Raw genomic sequence first — 22,962 nt, 5'->3', positions numbered from 1 at the left:
AAAAGTATTATTTTGGCTTAAAATTCAAGTTATTTGTGAAAAAGGCGGCGCAACCATTTTTCTTAACCGGAAAGTTGCTAATACGAGAGGTTTCAAAGTCACAAAAGTGTTTTGTAAAAGTAATAAATGCTTGAAGAAATAAATATGTAAACTGTAAACTTACTAAATTGAAGAAAAGCTAAAAATCATAGATAAATCAGTAATAATATAGGTTGTTAAATTGGCAAATCAATATGTAAGTAGGTGGTAAGATGGTACGTTCGTAGGTTAGTCCATTAGCAAGTTGGTAAATTGACAAATTAATGTTAAGGCGATGCACTACGTCGTGTAATATTTTAAATTCAGCCGCTATCAATAACAATCCTTACGTAGATGGCGATAAGGTTTAAATTCCCGCTTAACACCATCCGCCTGTTTTGATTTATGCAAGAAAAAAACATGGCCAAAAAGTGCCTTTTATTTTATTTTGCGGATGTTCAGGCATAAATATTCAAATTTTTTTTCGATCATTTTATAAATAACTTAATTTTCCACATTATACAATAAAATTATAACCGAAAATGGGTTCGTAAGTAGGAGATTTTGAACTTTAAAGTAGTTTTCATAGGCCTTATACATAATTTTTTTCTGGACTTGTAAAAAGGTTATCTAAAATATACTCGATTGTTTCAAAGGCCAAGATGTATTCTACTCGCAGTATTTAATTAAAGCATCTGAAACATTTCTAGGCGACCAAATTTTCAAACCAAAAACACATGATTTTGCATTACTACGTATGGCATCGCCTTAAGTTGGTAGGTTAGTAAGTTGATAAGTTGAAAAGATTATTCCGGGTTGGAGGGTGAAGATTGACCCCCTGACAGCCAGGAGATGCTTTTGATAGGAGAGGGTACCAGATAAAGAAGAATGTTGGTAATATATTTTAGATACATTTTTACATTCTTCGTCACCGTTGATCCCACTAAATCAAGACAGTACCTACTATTTGTTGTACATCTCATTTCAGAAAGCATTCAGAATATCACAGTTTTGGGTTCGGAACTGGTTCCACAAAATAAATAGTATGACTAATTAATTGAGCTTGCTAAAAATCAAGGATTTTTAAAAGAAACATTTTTTGATTTCATCGATACTTGTATAATAAGGAAAATGTTTTCAAATTAGTACATCTGTACCCGAGAAGAATACGGATGCAAGTCCAAATTTCGAAGAAATGAGTTTTTGATGAAGACATGAAGTAAATTATCATGTTCATTAGTGGCAGAAAGATGCAAGCCCTATCTTGAATATTTATGGTATTTTCAAAAATATATAAGGATGCAAGAACCATTACATCGTAGAAGCATAAAGATGTACATTGGACTTGTATCTTTATGCTTTAGTTGCATTACTAGTATTGAGACTCAAATCCGTTGTCTTTCTGCCTCTAACATTATTACGCTTTCTATGGAAGTAAACATTTGAATGTAGACTCAAGTCCATTTTGCGTCCCTCTGGGTATAATTTCCATGTTTTCTGTGGAACTAAACACAACCATCCCAGTGCTCAGAGCTGTGATACATTAGTATGCAATGCAATAAATAATGATGAAAAAGAGTATTTCCGTGTATGCATGGATGACGAGGCTCAAGAAACAGAATTTTTCACACTGATGACACTGACTTTTGACTTTTTGACACTGATGGAAACATAGGTGGTGTATACAGGGTGTATCGGCACGTACCCGACAAACTTTAACCAGCTATTCCTTAGCATATTTGGAGTAAAAAATCTTATGTGCACTTTGCTGTCCGGTAACGTTTTTTTTAATAAAAAATGTATTATTCATATTTTCACCACATGTCACCACTGTTTTATCCTTTGTCAAAGTTTGAAAACCCATCTGGCAAATATTTTATTCGAATTCCGTTGAATAATGCACGTGTGTACCTATATTGGCGCACTTCTACAATCACAACGAAATGGCACGGCACCATTCGTCCCATTTTTAACTATTATTATTTAGTGTGTGCGAAAGAGCGAAGACGCTTTTTGACATACTTGCTTATAACAGCTGTTGAACACGAAACGCAATGCCAATGACAGTGATGTAGTGTGGAAATTTTAAATTTTTTGTTTTTAATTGAAAAAAAATGATACCGGACAGCAAAGTGCCCATAAATTTTTTTACTCCAAATGTGCTAAGGAATAGCTGGTTTAAGTTTGTCGGGTTAGTGCCGATACACCCTGTATATATATATTGACCGGTCGGTGGCCGATTTGACATCGCGCTTGGGTTGGGCATCGCACGACTGGGAAAAATTCATCAGATATTGCAAAACTAATAATCAGTACATTGTACACTCTATGAACTTAGAAAATTTCAAAAATTTAAATTCCCTATAAAATGGTTCACAATCACCTTTTGTATCTCGAAATAAGAATATGAATGGTGAGGGTTTCCTAATTTCAACGGTATTATGGCTACGAGCTGACGTAAATGTGTCGGAGATGCTACTGTATAAAATGGTTTTCAGGAAACTGAATTTAAAATATTAGAAGGAAAAGGAGAGGTGTTTTGAGCACCCCGGAGGTATTGCCCCAGGTATACAAATCCAATCGCGTTAAATACACCAAATTTTGGTGATCTACAAAAGATGTTACAGTAGGTACCAGAGCCACTGCACTTTTTTTACAAAAACTTAAGTCATAAGGCCAGTATGCCAGAGTATCCTCTGTCAGATGACGAAGATATGAAAAATACCAATAATTTGTAATTAAATAAAAAAAATATAAATAAAATAGATATTTTTATATACCTGTTATATAGTTATTATTTTACTTCCAAATGAAGTTTTCAACATTGATCCTTTTATAATATACCATGTGTCGTACCAAAATATTCAATTTCATTTTGAAGCAGAAGGACTCAAGTCCATAATGCTTTATTTAAAACATTTTTTTAGGCTTTGCATTTTCAATCCAAAATTAATTGATTTAATAGTATAAAAAATAAAAATCAATCATCATGAATATCCGCAGAAGTTATGAGACCAAACTTACAGAAAAAAAGTATTTTGGCTCTCCTGAATATTTAGCTTTTTGGACTTGCATCCGTATGCTTCTCGGGTATGCATATTTTTATTGCGATGTTATGCAAACCTCTAGGATAGACTATCAACATTTTTTTATGGTCAAGTGGTAAATAGAAAATAATCTTTGAACCCATAAAAAGCGAATGGCAATACCGAGTCTTTCTGAAAAATAGAAAGATTTTTTAATAGGCGATCAAAAACCGCATGCCGCAGAAATAGTCTAAAACATTTAAAATTTATATGAGTTTTATAATTTTTTAAATTTTACAAAATATTACATATGTATGTGACATGTGTTGACATCATAAAAAGTAGCTCTTGTTCCTGATAAGGGAGTCACGATCCTTTCTTTGGTTTGTATTATATATTACATTTCATTTGCTTTTATTTATAAATATTTTGTATGAAACCCACATAAATAAAAATGATTAAATTTGATGTTTAATGTTTTTGATCAAAGTATTAAATATATATAAAATTAACCCCATTATTATTAGCTTTTTGGAAAATATTATGTCCTTTTGGAATACCAATTTACTTATCAATTTAAAATGTAAGAAAATAGTAATACCGGGCATTTCAATTAAAAGAGGGATTTTTCAAGGAGACTCATTGAGTCCTCTTTGGTTTTGCTTAGCATTGAATCCTCTATCTAAAATGTTAATTAAAAGCAAGTTTGGAAAAAAAGTTAAGGGTAATACGAGGGAGAGTAGTACAATTTCGCATTTATTATTTATGGATGATATAAAACTATTTTCGAATTCTGAACAAAATTTAGAGAAAATGATCGAGGTAGTTAAAAACTTTTCAGATGATATCAAAATGACTTTTGGTTTAGATAAATGTAGAACGATCCATATAGAGAAAGGCAAAATTGTAGATGGGGACGAGAGTATATTTAGAAATTTCCAAATTACTAGTATGAAAAGGGATGAGGTTTATAAGTATGTAGGATACCCACAATCAAATAGATTAGACCATACTAGTATTAAAAATGATATTAGGATTAAATTTCAAACCAGGATCAGGAAAATTTTAAAATGCAATCTATCTGCAAAAAATTTAGTATAAGCAATAAATACTTGGGCAATACCTCTATTAACTTACTCATTTGGCATAATTAAATGGTCTAATACAGATTTAGAAAACTTAGAAAGATTAATTAGAACTACGCTAACAAAGTTTAATTGCCATCATCCAAATTCAGCTATAGAACGAGTTAATTTACCTAGAAATTTAGGAGGTAGAGGTATAGTCAAAATAACTTCTTTGAAACATAATCAGGTAGAAATGCTAAGAACTTTTTTCCATAGGAAAGCTCATAGCTCAGAAATGCACAAAATAATTTGCAAGGCAGATAGAAATATTACACCTTTAAATTTATACGATGAGAATGCCAACATTTTTATAAATCCCAACCAGAAATTATTAGATTCCTGGTCAAATAAAATTTTACACGCAAAACACTTTAATTATCTCAACCAAACGTATGTTGACAAATTTTCGTCAAACAAATGGTTGAGTATTGGAGAGTTGAGCGCAGAAATAGAAGGATTTATGCTTGCCATTCAGGATAGAGTCATTAATACTAAAAATTATAGAAAGCATATAATCAAAGATACAAATCAAATTGATGATTTGTGTAGAAAATGTTTGGCTTTTCCGGAAACTATAGAACATATTATATCGGGATGTTCTATATTAGCACCGTCCGAGTATACATTTGGGCACAATCAAGTTTTAAAAATAATTCACCAAAATTTGGTAATTAAACATAACTTGATTGACTGCCGTAATATAGTACCGTATTATGAATACGAACCAAATTCATTTTTAGAAAACGAATTTTATAAAATATATGATGATAAAACTATACTAACAGACCGAGCGATTAGTCATAATAGACCCGATATAGTTTTACATGACAAAATTAAAATAATAACTTATATCATTGATGTCGCTATACCAAATTCCTGTAATATTCAAAAATCTGTTAGCGAAAAAATAAGAAAATACACAGATTTAGGAAATGAAATAAAAAGAATTTGGCATTCTCAGACTATAAAAATATTACCATTCGTTATTTCGGCTACTGGCATTATACCTAGCTCTCTAATTAAAAATTTAGGCGTATTAGATCTATCAAAAAATGTATATATAAAGATGCAAAAGTCGGTCATTTTGAATACATGTAGGATAACAAAAGATTTTTTAAATATTTATGTTGAGGGATCAGTAGGATTTATAGGCCCTGTTAGAAGTTCTACCGAGCCGAACCCTCTGATATGAAAATATCTGGAGACGGTGAATTTTTTTCCCATTTGATATCCGGTGAGTTGACGTGTTGTTGTTATTGTATTGTTTTGTATTTATTTTACTTATATAGTGCACTTACATAGTGTTGATTGACTAGCTGATCATTTGTGGAAAAGTGAGTGGAAGGGTTTAGTTTTTCCTATGGGGAAGATTTAATCCGGACAACAAAATCGGAAGCATAAAAAAATTTTTAAGCAATAATTATTAGGCTGAACACCTATATAAATTGAAAAAATCTTCCGAGAAGAAATATATGCCGCCGACGGGAATTGCTTTCTGATTGCAGGTGAGGTGCTTTTTTTCAATTTATATAAGTGTTTCAGGCTAATAATTACGGCTCTAAAATAATATGTTATCCTTTGTGCTATGCATAAAAACCTTGTCTCGTAAATATTTGTTTATCATCTATCTCTATAAATAAAATGTTAATGTTCGTTTTTTCGAAATCTTATATCTCGGAAAGGTATTCACCGATTGCTTTGAAATTTCGACACAACTTACCAATCGAATACGGGTGTGTTTTTATATACCTATATTATAAAGATGTCATCTGAAACATGCTTTTTGTTTTTGTTTTAAACAGCGTTATCTATTGGACGTAAAAGCAACACGCGCTTTTGTTTCGCTATCTGCACAGAAAGACTGAGCCACAGCAACACGTTCGGGGTAATAACAATTTAAGTTTTTATTTATTTAATTGTCTGTAATTTACTGATATACCTACCAATAATAACATTTTTTTTAGAACTGATGGGTCCCTGATTTCAAGTTGTCACGTGATAATAAAGACAAATATGGCATGGAGGTGTGCCGACTGTCGCCGAGCTACGACCAAATTGCAAGAACTATCAAAGTGGCAGAGCAAACGAAAATGTGGATATGACTGTAGTTTTCGTTTTTGTTTTCTTTCGTTATTATGTATATATAATAAATGCATACAAAACTTAATATTTATACAGAGCTTAACTTTGAACAGGCAAAGTTACATAAAAAAAAACATTTTCGTAAACGTAGCTGCACGGTAGCTCAAATAATACACATAATTGTTTAATTTATTTGGTACCGCTTTTGTGAACTATCACCCTCTAGATCTAAGCTTTTATACGTCGTAAAAGTAAATTTTGTGTTTGAAAGTATTGGAACGGTGTTGTTTTCACTTTCCTACCTACATAATTATGATAGATTATGGGATATTTAGGATTTGTGAAGCTGAAAGCATTAAAGCAAAAAGCTGAAAAAGATTACCTGACGAGTGTTAGCAAACTTGAAAAGATTACCTGACGACTGTTAGCAAACTTGAAAAGATTACCTGACGACTGTTAGCAAACTTGAAAAGATTACCTGACGAGTGTTAGTAACCTTGAAAATATTACCTGACGAATGTTAGTAAACTTGAACAGATTACCTGGCGAATGTAGGTAAACTTGAAATATTACAACATCATCTAACCAATGACATTTTAATATTATATTCATACAAATCGAACGAAAAAATGTAGCACCGCTAATGAAAGGCACAGCCATTGTGTGTACAGATAAAATACTAAAGTATGCCCAAGGGACCTAGTTCAGTGAAACGTATCTCAATCTATTAACTCAAACAAGCATCTGTAAAACATGTAAACAAAATAAACCCACATTTTGTAAAAAGAAATAACGTTATTTTGTCATCTATTTATAAGTACCTAGTTACAATTTTGAAAATTATAAGTTCATTGAAGTTAAATAATTTTACGCATTACGCAGGAATACGTAGATATATTTCACAACACACATTTAATTTATCGCAAATTTTAGTTTAAAATATTATTATGTATTTAAATACCTACCTAAAAATTATCAATACATTGTATATATATAAAGTGAGTGAACGCAAAAACATGTTTTCAATCCCCGGGCGTCAAATTGATCAAAACACGATCGGTATATCTATGTTTCTAATATAAATATAATGATAATATATCTTCTTGGATTGATTCACAGAATCAATAATTTCATTTTAAGTTAGCATTAATTTATCAAATTTGCGTTTGGAGGAAAATCGATGTATTATTATTAGTGGGTTTAAATATTTTATTTAATCATGAGAAGATTGTACCCGGATTCACCCGAGTCACAAGACAAATATTTTCACCATTGAAATGGATCAAATAATAGAATGGCAAATTAATAAATGGCCTATTTTTTGACCGATAAATTAACATTTAGAAGCAAATGTGGAGAATGCATTGACCTACAAATTTCAGATAGAAAAGGCTGGGCCAATTTATTTACACTTTTACTGCTCTGGATATCAAACAAGAGATATTTTCTGCTTGATATTATTTGTCATTTTAGATAGAATTATTATTTTAAAAAAGTTTTTTTATGAACCTGTGAAGACTACCTATTTTAGTATATCTATTATGTGAATTAAACTAATTTCCACTTAAGATGAGAGATTTATCTTTCTCTAGTAATTTATAAACAATAATAAATGTATCCTCAATGTCAACGAACCACCATTAATTATTCATTAATTTCCAACGATATTATCAAAAAGACGTATTTACTAGAAAATCATTAATAATACATTTTTACTAGTAGCTCAATTCACACCTGGATTTAATTCATCGATATAAAACATATTCTCTGCAAAAAACAGAGATTTTTTTATTGATTTTCCTATGTCGAATGCATTGCCTACCGAGCTAAAAACTCGAACTTTGTCGTTGACGTCAGAAAACATTACATAATAATATAATACATAAAAATGATCGCTTTTGAATAAAACTAATTAGATACGCAATTTTATAATTAAGTTAAGCACCTAACGATCTGCATTAGCACGTCTCAGCGATAGCGCGTATTGTTTATAAATATTATGTTCTGTTTAAATCTGATAAATATAACTTATTTATAAATGGTACTGATTTGTATCGGGTGTGAGGTCCAAGTGCGGAGATCATATCGTGCAATGTTATGCAAAATCAATCAATTATGTAGTAGCTAATTAGTTGCTGTTGCTGTACCAATATTGTAACTAATAATTGATTTAGGTGAAGTCTTAGCTTAGCTAAAAACTTCAAAGAGAAAAGACCATTCAATTTTGTTGTTTCAACCGTTGTTTGTCAACCGTAGAGTGTTGTTTCGATGTAATGTTTGGTTTAATTTTTCCAGTTGCTCCTTTGGGGAACACAGGCAGCGTGCCTCATACTTTATAAAAAACACATAAATCTGCCATCGCTCTATACTAGTAGCATGGTTAACTATTAACATGAAAAGAAAAAGACAAAGGTAGGCAAAAAAACTGCTGCTAAAAGAATGGAAATTTCGTTTTTAATGGTCTCGTTCTTTTTTATTGTTTGCATCCATTTCAATACATTTCAACTGCTCCAAAAGGATCACAAGAGCTTCCTTCCTTGCATCTATCAGAGTGCATCTTGATTTTAGTACCCACAAGCAAGTTAAATCCTCATATAATGTCAAAAAAATCAGTCAAAACTTACGATGACATACACATGACGGCTCCCTAGGCAGATTGAGTCAAGTTGATCGAACCGCTCAACCAAGCTACGGACGAAACAATTACGTTGGCGGTTGTGAGGGTATGTTTATGTATATTGGGAGGGTTGTGCTCTGGGGGTATAATCGTTTAACTTGATAGCCACGCCCCCTTATCGCATACAACGCATCTCCGCACGGTTCAACTTTACGTTCAACTCAACCAGATTGATACAAACGCTCAACTAAATTGAGTCGTCTGTAGCGCCCATTAGAAAGAAACATTTAAAAAAATGAACAGACTAGTGCGGTATATTTTTATTTATTGTACAGAGTGGGGCAGAAGTAATGACCCGGTTTTGAAGAGGTATAAAAAACTTCAGAAGCAGCCCAAAACTTCTGAAATAGACTACATTAGTGTATTGCTGCTGAAGACGCTATCTTGCTAAAGTGGTATCCAAAACTTATTAAAAAATGGGATTTTATACAAATCATAATAAAAAAGTTAATGTCTCTAAGTTTATTAGTTTTTTTTATTCCTCCTCAAAACCGGGTTTGCTTATTTCTTATGCCCCATCATGTAGGTATATAATTTTCTTGATAATTTACAGTTACATTGCGTTATGTTCGATCTTCTTGTCCATAAATATATATTATAATCGGGCGTATTTTGCAGCTCAGGGAAAGTCAACGTTCAAAATTCAATAATTCGATTCAAACTTAAATAAGAAAGATGCTTTCTTTGTTGCTTAACTTTTGGGGTACCTAATACACATACATACTTTATTAGACTTCCTCTTCATTGAGCCAGCGTTTCGGACAACCTTGCAGTGTTGTTCAGAGAATACAAACATATTTGTTTGTCACTTATCACTTCTCGCAGCTAGTTTTTTCTTAAAATAAAAATATGAACACGATAAGTCATAAGATAATTTTAAGTACGTCTATTTGAATTTCAATTTTATTTTTGGGAATGAATGAATGCAAATCCTGGAAGCGGAAATTACCCACATCGCATTCTATCAACTTTTGGTGGCAATCGCATGTTGGTAGAGCGGTCGAGTCCAGTCCCTGGGTAGGAAGATTCAATATTCAGTCAAACCGAAAATAATTGTTTAAATAAATGTATTTTAAAAGAATTTTAAAATACGTTTATTGTATTAAAAAAAACTTTGTGTTTTACGGGTTGATTTTTTAGTTTTTTATAGATTATATACCTACTAATAAAAAAACGTAAAGATAATTTTTATTGATACATAACATTTGAAACATTGTCAAACACGCAATATTTTGATTTCATGCGCCAATCGTGGCACGTGGAACATTGCTACTGAACTTGCGACGTAACCTGTGGGGCAAGGTTCTAACTAAAATGTAGGCATACCGCTGATAGCTCCGTTGGAACGGATCCCTCAGGGCCGCCGAATTTCCAAGGGGCTGATGACACCGAACACCTAACAGTTCAAACACATTGCCATTTAGATTATTTTTCGTAAAAACGGCGCTACACAAAAATACAAATCATCCGAATATTATTGATTACAGGGCTGGCCCTGCCCCTCTCTCATAAATGCCGCATCTAACAGAAAGATAGGCTGCAGTGGTGTTCTCAACAGTAGAACAATCCTCCATTGTATAATTGAAATAATAAATAGGACCTTTCAGCTTGACATTTTAACATTTCAAATCATGCATCATATTCGGCTTATTAACCTTTAGTAATACATAGTAATATTGAAAAAAACTGCCAATGATTTCAAATTATTCAGATTTGGAATCATTGGCAGTTTTTCAGAATATTTCAGCTATGGTTGGGGAAGTGAGGACGATGATGTCATGCTAACAAAAAAGATCGTTTCAGTTTAGATACTAGGGATGTGGAGTCTGATGGTGACTGGAGGTGCTGCTGATGATTTCCCCTTTACAAGACAAAACTTGGTCACCATCCTAATAGTTCTTGGAGACACGATTATCCTTCATCTGGACAAAAAGACGTTATGTGCTAAAGTTGGCAGACTCTTTACTTGTTGGCTACAGACTGTTCTTAGGCAGGTATTAAACGTCAATGCCACTGTTCAAATCTCCAAGAAAGAAGAGTTCTTGGTGCTGGTTACCACAAATTTTATAAGAAATTCTCAGCTACAACGAACTGATCGTGCGCTTTTGTGACTATGAAGAAAGGCAATGATTTGAGCGATGTTAAAATTGCCATCGTAAAATGGCTCGAGAGCAGATTAATTCATTTTCCTTTTTTATTACGAGCCACCGAAAACCTTAACGAATTTAAGAGATGGTCATAATAAGACAAACTACACATCACGATAGCTCAACAAGCCTACATCAACTCTTACAACAACATTATTTATTTATTATACATTGGTGTGGAGTTGATTTGCTAGATAGGGCAATATCCATAATGTGGGCCAAGCGAAAACATACCAACAAACGGACAGAGAAGGTAAACACTTTTTGATTTTGTTATTTCAGCATCATGCTTTGAATATCGTTCGAAAACCAATAATGTTTTACCTCCCGGAGAGGTCTTTGATTACCATAGCTTCAAGTGTGAATTTGGATAGTCTAGTGTCATGATTGAGAGACGAAAATGAATATAGACATCTTGGTGATGAAACAAACGGACCTCCAGTAATCATGATGTGGCATGATAGATTATTATTGCATGAAGATCTTCATGCCAAAAAGGCTGATAAAAACGATGATAAATGATGACCAGAAAAATAATATTAAAAAAATAATAATTCATTAAATACTCAAAACGATATTTATTATAAAGGTTTCAAAATGTTCAATCCCTCCAATCCAATTCCCTTTAAATGTTAAGGTAGCCAAAAGTTCAAATATTAGTACTTAGGTAATGGAATATTTTTATAGTAGTTTTAGAATAGATGTACACTAGATATAAAATGTTAAATTTATATCTAATAAACTTAATAAAATATACTTAAAAAAAGAAAAAAATGTTTAAAGTCTCAAAGTCTTGGCCCTGACCCTGACTTTTGTTTTTTGTTCACAATGCAAAGTGTTCCTAAATTTTTACACATTTATTAGAAAAAAAACGTTAATTTATCCATAAACTATTAAATAGTATTGTTATTTAATAATCTGCGAATGTTTTCACCTGAAACTATATAAAAACCGTACCTAATAATATTGATAAAGAAGATAAAATAACCCTTTTGAATGTGACTCAGACCTCAAATATCATATATGATACCACACCCCCTGCCCTTATCGGTACGTTTTAAAAAAGTTATTTCTCTATTTATAAATAAAAAACGGAACAAAAAAATATTATTTCAAATACCCAAGCTCTCGGGTCTGAGGAGGTAAGTGTCAAATTTAAAAATGTTTTCCAAATAATTCCATTTAAAAGTTAATATTGTCTCTTAGAGGAACCACGTTTGTAAGATCTGACATGACAATGCAACGAGTATATGACTTTATAAAAAATATACGAATACCTAAGCAGAATTACGACAAATAAATTATGTTCATTTAAATGCGATGTTTTTATTTAGGATTTAATTAGATACGACAAAGGTTTTTTTATGGATATTAAAATTCAGAAAATAAATAGTATCATGATAAACACGTAGTTTTTCTCGGCTGTTTCTTGCAGAATAACGAGAAATACAGCCTTATATATATATATATATATTATTATTAGTATGTAGATACATAATATATTGATGATAGTCGTGGTTCGGGTTGCGAACCTTGAACCTTAATCCTAGATAGATGTTATGCTACGTATACATACGCGAGCCGAACTGAACCTCAACTTATGGGAAAGGAACGAAGCAATCGCAAATGGCGCGAAACGTCGCTTGCAGTTGCTTCGTCCCTTTCCCGCAATTCGTGGCTCGGTTCGCAAATGTATATGTACCATTACGTACACGTAGGTACGTGTTTATGACTAAACTTGTAAAAAACTCAACCAATACAGTCCTATAATACAATCTTACAGCAGTAAGTTAGCAGAAATGCTCTAGCACCTAGTGTAAAGGCCCTTTCAGCAGGTAATAAGTAGCCAGTATTACATTACTAGCTAGTTTGATAATAATTAACCATAAAAGCATACATTTTCTTTGTCATTGAGACAATCTTGTACTTTGCAGAGGTTGTGTGTACGTAATTTGTTGATGTCGGTACTGCACTTATCGCTTCAAAGATTTTAAATAAAAATGTGAATAATAAAATAAATAACAGTAATTGGAAAAAAACATCCTTTATTGAAACATTATAAAATGACTAATTTATTTTGCACTACATGTGATTAAAGTGAATTTCCGCACCCCACATTCCAATACAATTTCATAAATAATCCTTCATAAGTATTATTACATATTATTTTCCTTTGTTTAAATGTGAGAATCTTAGAACATTAGTCATATAACTAATAACAATAGAAGTACCTAAGTAAGTAAATGAAATGATATCAGCCTCAAAAATTAGCTTTGTACATAAAGCCTGGTTCATACCGGTTCATTCTAATAAAATAAAATTATATAAATTCATAAATAAAAACTTTCTTTCTTTTCTTTACCCAATATAATATATTGTAATGGCACTACTCCTCAAATCAAACACGAGAAACGTTTTTCTCTATCGATTTGGGTAGTTACGTTAGAAAGAAAACATTTTTATTGTAATTAGTTTTTTTTAGTTTGACATATTTATGTTTTTATATAAATAAAATATATTTAAAAAAAAATCAATATTCTATTTTAAATTGAATTTGATGATATTAGAAAATGTTGAGTGGTGGGTGCGGAAATAATTAACGATTCTTCGGAAGCAAATTCAATCAATTTGAAAGAACTTTTTACCAGATACGCGAATTACTACTTCTTCGTTGATTGTTAATCACGATATATACAAATATACCTCAAAATATTATATTACATAGATCATTGTAGAAATATATTATATATTTGTACAGCGTCCTTGAGGTGATTTTTTACTAAAACGGCGCTATACAAATCATACAGATATTATTATTATTTATTCTCTCGCAAAAGTTGGGAAGGTTTCTACGGAGTGTAAAAATAATTTAATAGGGGATGTAGAGAAATGAACAATATTCACACTGCTTGTACATATTATATTACAAACAAGGAACATTCAAATAATTTAGTTAAATATAATTTCGAACTAATCGTGGTGTAAAACTCAAAATCCCAGCTTATAGAATTAAATTAAGACCAATTTTAACGGTTTATGGTTAAAATTTGATTTCAGTTTTAGATTTTGCACTTAAGTAATATATGTATAGGTACCTAGAAAAATTAATAATAATACATAATTGTTCGATTTAAGTAACTTTCAAAATTTTAATCGTCTACTTGGTTCCTGTAGAATCTCCCGTCCAAGGATGTTAATTTCGAGATACAATCAACTTCTGTGAAGGTTCCATTCAAGTTCTGTTAATATTTCAGTTTTGTGAAACAACTGGCCATTAACGATATAATAACAAAAAATGAGTAGAACCTTCACAGAACTTGAAAATCAACATTGAAATTTGATGAATTGTTCAAATTCTTTGAAACAACTCATCTTAAATATCATAAATATGAGTATCTTAGTCAAATTTATTTCGGGACATAGAACATCTAGTCTCATGAAATAAATTGCCTTCTCTGCTTCGACTTATTTTATTTGTTACTAGCTGTACCCCAACACGCGTTGCTGTGGCTCAGTCTGTCTGTGCAGATAGAGAAATAATAAGGTGTGTTGCATTTTAACACATGCGTATTCGAATGCATTTTTTTTTTTAAAGAAAGACAAACATTCCCGGGTTACGAATAACCTGACAATATTTGAAAATCTCCTACTACCACCACAGAAAGCGGAAAATGTTGCTTGTGTTGTGATGGAGGACTTAGCCGGCCGAGGAATTGAGCACACTACGCCTGGGTGGTACCCAAGCGCGATGTCAACTCGGCCACCGACCAGTCTGTTATGTTATGTTACTATTACTGTTGTTATGTTACTATTTCATAATGTTATGTTATGTTACTATTTCTGTGCTGTTTAATATTGAAAAACTTTTATGGTTAATCCGACAATCCGGTTCCTACCTAAATTGCTCTCTCCCTTGTTTTTATTCCATTTCCTAAAGGTAATAAAGGTAATAATATTTCCTTCGAAATAAGCAAAGTAGAAAGATTTGAAAAATTGAAGCCAAAAATCAAGTGTCATTTGTTTATGAATGTTATTTTCGTCGTTGTTGCATATCGTTGAATATTTGTCGCCCTCGATAATTATCGGAAAACAGTATAAATTATCAGCCCCAATCATCATTTATTATATAAATATTGTATATTATCGAGAGCGATCAAAAAACCGTTCGTGTTGTGAAACAATACTAGATGTACATCTATAAACTACAGTACTCACAGAACATTCAAGACCAACATCAGAAATTACAAATGAAGCAAGATCATTTATAAGGTGATAGGCCTCCTTTCCTACTCTTATTTTTTCCTTGTGATAAACACGATTGTTTGATCTTACGTTACTTTATATATTATATTACTTTTCCCACTTGCTTATATCGAGGTTAAGACCTTTAGACAACGACAACGCAACATGTGGCATTGTTTATATTTGTTTTTATATTTTTTGTATTATTTGGATTTAGGCAAATTTACATTGCAACATTATTTTATTTTATTTTTATTTGTATATTTCAAAATAATACTAGATTTCAAATTATAACAGTATGCAAAGAAAAAATATATATATATATTTTCTAATTATAATATTAATCCATAAGGTGAACTCCAGTAGCTCGTGTTTATGGGAGGACTAAGTACATAAAAATAAAATAATGCTTTAAAATCGGTTTGTAAACTATATTAAAAAATAATATACAAACGCAATTCAACAAACAAATGAACATAATACAATATTCAAAGTAATTACAAACATAATTCAATGTACAAAATTGTAAAGAATTAGTATAATAACAATAGCAAAGCTTTTAATTATTTTAAATGCTAAATAATTTATATTTAGTAAATTACATACCGTATTACGTATTACACATAAATACTCTACTGGGCATAAAAAAATATCAATGGTAAAAAGGTAAACAGATTGACATGTCCCTTACATGTGTTATTTCTCAGAATTTTTTCAACAATATATAACAACCAAAAACGCTCTAAGAGGTAATAGATCCCAGGGTATCTAGCACGGTCGATGGATAATGTCGATAACTTGTCATCGTTACTTAGCACGATTGCAGATCGCTAACGTACAAAAACAGTAATCGTCGAATGAATTAAGATCACTAAGGATAGGTTGTTTCGGAGAATTTGAAAAATTCATCAAATTTCAACGTTCATTTTCGGGTTCTGTGAAAGTCCTATTCAAGTTCTGTTATTATATCATTATAGGGTATTTGCATGGCAGAACTGAAATAATAACAGAATTTGAAAGAATCTTTCACAGAACTTGAAATTTGAAGAATTGTTCAAATTTTCCGAAAAAATACGTCCTTAGTCGTTGTGAAGTGTTGTTTGTTCATTGGTGATCTGCAGACAAGCTTGGGATCACAAGTTACCGACATTATCGATAAAACCTTTATCAAATCAACTGTGCTTGCTACCCAGATAGGTTTGTAAATTTAGGGTACTTACCTACAATTCTATTTATTAAACCATTTGTTTTTTGTCTTTATCGTTTTAAAAAATATATTTATTACGGTTCTATCTAAAAAATCATTATATAGTATTTTTTTAAATTATTATAGGATCCTTATTGTATAAAGATCCCATAGAATAAAGACCAGTAGGGAATTAATCTAATGATCCTCATGCATTGAATATAGAATAATATTATTTAGACATTGATTGATTCATTCAGAATCAGCAGTAAAAATAAGTGATTATAAATAGGTAAAAAATGACGTAGGTTTTTGTTATTAATTACTTATGAAAATATAACCATCATACATAATTTATGAAGGGTGTGATTAGACATTAGACACACCTTCAAATCATCTCATCCCACACCGGTATAAAGCTGTTACGTGAATATATCTATCCAATAAATAGGTCGAACTAATCGCACTTCGCATTGTTATGAACACTCAAAATATCTAATTAAAAATCACCCTTTCAAAACGGGTATTAAATTTAGTAAGCGAGTGATATGGGTATACGTTGATAGAACAGCTGCGCACAATAATAGTTCGTTATCTGATATAAGGGGATTCTCTCACAACTTGTAAGAGTTTAGAACAGAGGTTCCCAAAGTGGTCTATATGGACCCCCAGGGGTCGATATCGGCTTTCTGAGGGTCTATGTCAGCGAGAAAAAAAATTGGGGGTCCACGAGATTCAAATGGGGGTACATACGAGCGGACCTTCATTTACCTCAAGTCAACATTTAGGAATTCCGTAAATGACACAATACACCTAACACAAATATAATAGACTGAGAAATTACTTATTTGTATGTTTATATATCGTAAAGTTGTTAATTGAGGTATATAAATAGAGTCTACGTTCCTTTTCTCGTCGGAATCAATATATTGAACCAAAACATTGCACATTGGAAGCCGCGAATTTTCCTAGTTCCCCAACTTGTTTTTGAAAAACGTCCAGGGTAATAATGACGTTCAACATTTAAATTTACTTCACACAGACTTCAAAACTAAGTTTGAGGACATTTTGACTGTGGAAATGGAATGTTGAAGAATCGGATATCATATGACAAGAAGAACTGATCGGAATAAGCGCTAACAAAGAAATTAAGGGGCAGTTCTGTAGGGCCAGCTACAGAAAGAAATTCCCGTTGCTTATCCTGCTCCATTTTCATTTGGTGTAATACTTCACAAGGGTGCCCCTGTCTGCACAGTGTAAAGACAGAGCAACTATACCGCCACCCGGTTGTAGCACAGGCAAGGGAAGGGAATCTTTTTACGAAAAAAATAAATGATTATCACATGGGACGTTAATAGTTTTACAAAAATTCAATATTCGGCAGGCAGGGGGTCCACGGAAAACAAAAACGTCTACGGGGCAAAAAAGTTTGTGAACCTCTGGTTTAGAAAGTTACATTGGCGTATTTCATTTGATTATTTGTATAGTGTATATAGTATATCTTAGTTGCTACGTCTGCAGAAGTAGAAATGATTGTCATTTCGCACAACCAGTCAATAAAAGCGAAAAAAAATTAACGTCGAACTAAATCAAACTATTACATACAATTTTTAATTAATTGTTTTTAAGGACGGTTTGTTTCACAGAATTTCTATTCAAGTTCTATTAATTATAAAGTATTGCGAAACAATCGGCTCATGACGAACCAATATAACTTGCATAGAACTTGAATTTTAAATTTGATGAATTATTGAAATTCTGTGAAACAACACGGTCTAGGACAGCCAGAATAATATAGTAAAAAAATATATCAGAATAATTCCCTGATAGCAGGAAGAGCGATTTACGATTATTTTTGTAGTTGAAGAACGAACTATCCACAAGAAACTCGAAATATCTGTAAACCAATGTTCTTCACAATTATTGCAGTTGAAGAACGAACTATCCACACAAAACTCGAAAGATGTGTAAAACAATATTCTTCATAGTTGTTGCAGATGAGGAAAGAATTATCCACACAAAACTCGAAAGATGTGTAAAACAATGTTCTGCACAGTTGTTGCAGTTGAGGAACGAACTATCCACACGAAACTCGAAAGATGTGTAAAACAATGTTCTGCACAGTTGTTGCAGTTGAGGAACGAACTATCCACACGAAACTCGAAAGATGTGTAAAACAATGTTCTTCATAGTTGTTGCAGATGAGGAAAGAATTATCCACACAAAACTCGAAAGATGTGTAAAACAATGTTCTTCATAGTTGTTGCAGATGAGGAAAGAATTATCCACACAAAACTCGAAAGATGTGTAAAACAATGTTCTTCATAGTTGTTGCAGATGAGGAAAGAATTATCCACACAAAACTCGAAAGATGTGTAAAACAATGTTCTTCACAGTTGTTGCAGTTGAGGAACGAACTATCCACACGAAATTCCAATGATGTGTAGAACAATGTTCTTCAATGACATTTGTAATGTGTTACTTGATGTGTTAAATTGGGAATACTAGTTCATAAATAATTATAAAATTACTGTAAAACATCCGGAAAATAAACATGTCTAATTGCATTGCGTTGCTTTAATGTATGAAGCAAAAGAATTCAAGCTGAAGTAAAGCAACACTAATATTTGATTTGAGTTTTTCACGGCGAAAAGTATTATTATAATGTTTTATTTTTGGGGTATTATTCCGTGTTGCGCTACCTCCTTCTTTAGCCAACCTTTCGGACAGCATTACATATACGAGTATTTCGTAGGCTAAAGAAGGCGATAGTGCAACACGGCATAATACCCCCAAAATAAATCACTATACAATTCTAATATTATTTAAAATATTTAAATAGATATAAGTTGCTATTTTATCTAAAGTTTTTTTTGTGTGAAATATCTTCACAACGGGGTATTATGTAATAAAAAAGGCTTAAATATTATTTGTGGGTGACTACTCAATTAAAAAGATCCATAATATCTTATCTTAGATGTTTAAACAAGCGTCTATGTATAATCTATGATTTAAAAAACAAAAGATATTTTATAAGATTTTGCAAATTTAATTATGAACACTTATCACAAAAAAACGATACAATCTCTGTTTGAGATTTGTTGCATAATTTCCTTATATAAAAGTTCATTTTAGATAGAAACTGAAATAAAAACAATTTTTTTAACAACAAAGCATTCATTGATCTCGTTGGGATTTCAGTGGTGTGATTTTTTTTATAAAAATTTAAAATAAAATAAATAAATTGTGACATTTAAAAAAATGATTATCAAAATAATTATTCCGATGCACTAGAAATAAGTAGTAATTCGAATGTCGCTCGTCGGGGTCTTTATAACGTGATCAGGATTTGAATGCAAAGATTTTCCTAAACCCGACGAGGCCAGGATTTGAACGCCGAAAAATCCTACGAGACCGAGATATGTCGGAAGTTCGCGACGTTCATTTTCACGTAGTAGTAATACCTAAAGGTACCCATTTTCTAATGTTTTATTATAATAAATTATACAGTAAAATTTAATAGTAAATTTTCAATTTACACAGCTTTTGTGATAAGCATAATAGATAGTACCTGAAGTAGAACAATGTTGGCATGCACAGTGCAATTGCACTATTAATATTATAACACCGACCTTCAAAGGGCAATGAATAGTCTACCTATTAGACTTTGAATCAGAAGATTGCGCGAGTTTGATTTCCGCAGAGAAAAATTGCTTCCTATCAGTTTTCTGAAAGAACGACGATAAATAAATTAATAAGAAACAATAATGTGGAAACATGATTACAAAATGGAAAAAAAGGTTTCTGTTCTAATTATACCTAGTCACAAGGCTAGCTCATCAATTAGGTAAGTAGGTACCTACTGTGATCCTTTGACAGGTAAATATTTCAATGTTATTAAATTCTGCAATTTTGATGTAGGAACTATCTTTAACTAAGCAACAATTTTGATGTAGGAACTATCTTTAACTAAGCAACAATTTTGACGTAGGAACTATCTTTAACTAAGCAACAATTTTGATGTAGGAACTATCTTTAACTAAGCAACAATTTTGACGTAGGAACTATCTTTAACTAAGCAACAATTTTGATGTAGGAACTATCTTTAACTAAGCAACAATTTTGATGTAGGAACTATCTTTAACTAAGCAACAATTAAACTATATTACATTAAGCGAATTAAAAATGCCATTTACCAACTTATGTGAAAATTACAATCAATGTAATATTTTGCGATTCAGGATAGTATGTTTTGGTGTTACATTCTCCTCAAGGTTAGGTTATATTTTTCCGGGCTTCCGAACAATTAAGAAAAAGTAATTTGATTCAAGGAAAACCAGCAGAAATTGGTTCCATAATAGAATTGCTATTATTGTATTTATAACAAATATAATAATATCTAAATTGTCGTTTTTGGAAAACTAAATCTTATTTCTTACTTTTTGTACGAATTTGAATATGACCACAATATAATTATCTAAGTAATTACTTAAATAATTTTAAATCCTTTTGCACAGTGGGACACCGTTAACTTTTAGTCTGTAGGTAAATTTAATAACCAATTAATTTTAATTTTAGTGCATCTGATAATAATATTTAGATATCTTTAGAATTTAAAATCGTTGTAAAAATATTATAAATAGTTTTTTTGCGGGAGTAGTGGTAAAATGTCAATGGATTAAATAATAATAAACCCGATTTCGAGATGAAAGCCAGTCCAGTCCATTAGCGCCCGAGTTATTATTATTTTAACGGATGTTTGCTGCGAGCTGCGATACGCAAAGTGTGGTACAGTTATCTTCACTTACAATATTATTACATCAACAAAGTTCAACCAACACCTCCATACATTGATTCATTCAAACAGTGCTTTCTATAAGTGACTACATATCTAAAAGCAATAATTATATTATTGATACATAAAGTTTTCGCGCACTTATGAAACAAGTCTCTCGCGTTCTAAGGTTAAGTTACCAAAAATAAACCGGCAGTATGTCAATGGCAAAGATACAAAAAGCATACATTATTATATGACTAACACGAGAAAAATATATTGTGGAACGTCTTCATTTTTGCTGTTGAATTATGATGTAGTTTGCTAATATTTACTTACCTACGTACGTAAATAATACAAATGAAAGAGAAAAAAAAAAACAACTACTCACGTATTTACTAACACGAGTTCAACGCATTATACGTGATTTTTTATAATAACTTTTGAATTAGTAAAATAAAATACTTACATTACTTTTTGTTGCTGTTAATTTATGCTCCTCCGGGAGGTATTTAGAACTCGGAAACAATTTTTTCCTACAACACGTAACACTGCGAAACGGAATGCGGGAGCCGTAGGAACTTGACTGAACGTACCGGCGATATGAAAGCGACTAGCGACCGTCGACCGTCGACCAACGATTGAATCCAATTCCAATACGAAACCGACGGTATTCATCTACCGAAGACGAGATTATTTTAGTACTACAAGTTTTTTAGTATCTTGCGACTCGCCACGTGTTCGTGTTGCGTTTGCCGCTCTTCTCTTGGAAATTCGTGTCAGCGGATCTTTCGCTGATCGGCGAAGTACCTACCTAGATATACATCATCATTGACACCTGTGAATTTTTCTTAATACCAGCGAAGCAGAAAATCTATTGTTTTATTTCTTTTTCGATGATTCTCACAGTGATCGTGAGAATATGTGTCATTTTAAAACAGTGGCTTTCCGCGATTTTTCTTGGAATTTATTGATTATTAAAACTTTTTTTATGTGGAAAAGCTGAAAGAATGAGATTATTTATGATTTTTTTTCAATTCGATAAGTCATTTATCTAAATAAGATAATTAGATACCTACAGTGTTTTTGTATAAACCACTTGAGGTGACCTATGGCAGAGGTGTTGGTTATCCAATAAATGGTTCCCGGGGTGGTCTCCCAAATTAATGTTAGGGAAGTAAGCTAATTGTTATTTTTATGTAATAATTACTATGCGCCTAGTAGGTTCTAGGTATGCATAGTAAGAAACTCAATTTGTCCGTGTTTCAAAAACATATTTTATTTTTTTGGTAAGACCGACATTATAGGTGTTTTATGTCACCACGGCATTCCGAATATTAGGGAATATTATGATTCCAAAGAAAATAGGAGAAGGAACGATAGGAGGAAGAAGAAAATTGACAGTTGTGAAACTATTCAGATTTGTTCATGCAATTTGATCATAGCTAAAGCCATTTAAAGGTAGGTAATATTCGTTCATCACCAGGGGGCTGCTGAAATAGTGTGACCCTTGGGCTCAGAGCCAAAGAACTTACCGCTCTGCCACGGAGGTTGTGTATTTCATTTCCGCTTAGGCCCGAGAGGTCCCGGCCTAGAGCCCCAACCTCGGAATGAGGGGCCCCGCCCAGGAACCGATTTTAATTTTAATTTTTAAGATTAACTTCACATAGTAGGCACCGATGG

At 32.0% G+C, this 22,962-nt stretch overlaps 1 protein-coding gene across 3 annotated transcripts in view; it reads right to left on the bottom strand.

Annotated features, from left to right (window-relative positions):
* Nucleotides 1-22,962, bottom strand: part of LOC149425160 (very long-chain-fatty-acid--CoA ligase bubblegum-like) — an 89,925-nt gene that overhangs the window by 50,875 nt on the left and 16,088 nt on the right. The window contains exon 1 of one of the 3 annotated variants that reach the window (XM_089649576.1): nucleotides 21,754-21,924. The exons of 1 other annotated variant lie outside the window; for it this stretch is intronic. The gene's annotated coding sequence lies outside the window, so the exon portion shown is untranslated. Of the gene's footprint in view, nucleotides 1-21,748; nucleotides 21,925-22,962 lie in introns of those variants that run through there. One more of the 3 variants, XM_089649559.1, reaches the window with a different exon arrangement.

The sequence above is a fragment of the Hesperophylax consimilis genome, chromosome 3 (genome assembly GCF_061612785.1).
Source record: "Hesperophylax consimilis isolate HC1 chromosome 3, BYU_Hcon_1.0, whole genome shotgun sequence".
In the NCBI taxonomy this organism is placed as follows: Eukaryota; Metazoa; Arthropoda; class Insecta; order Trichoptera; family Limnephilidae; genus Hesperophylax; species Hesperophylax consimilis.
Note: the sequence above shows the minus strand (reverse complement) of the source record. Positions and strands in the feature narration are given on the sequence as shown.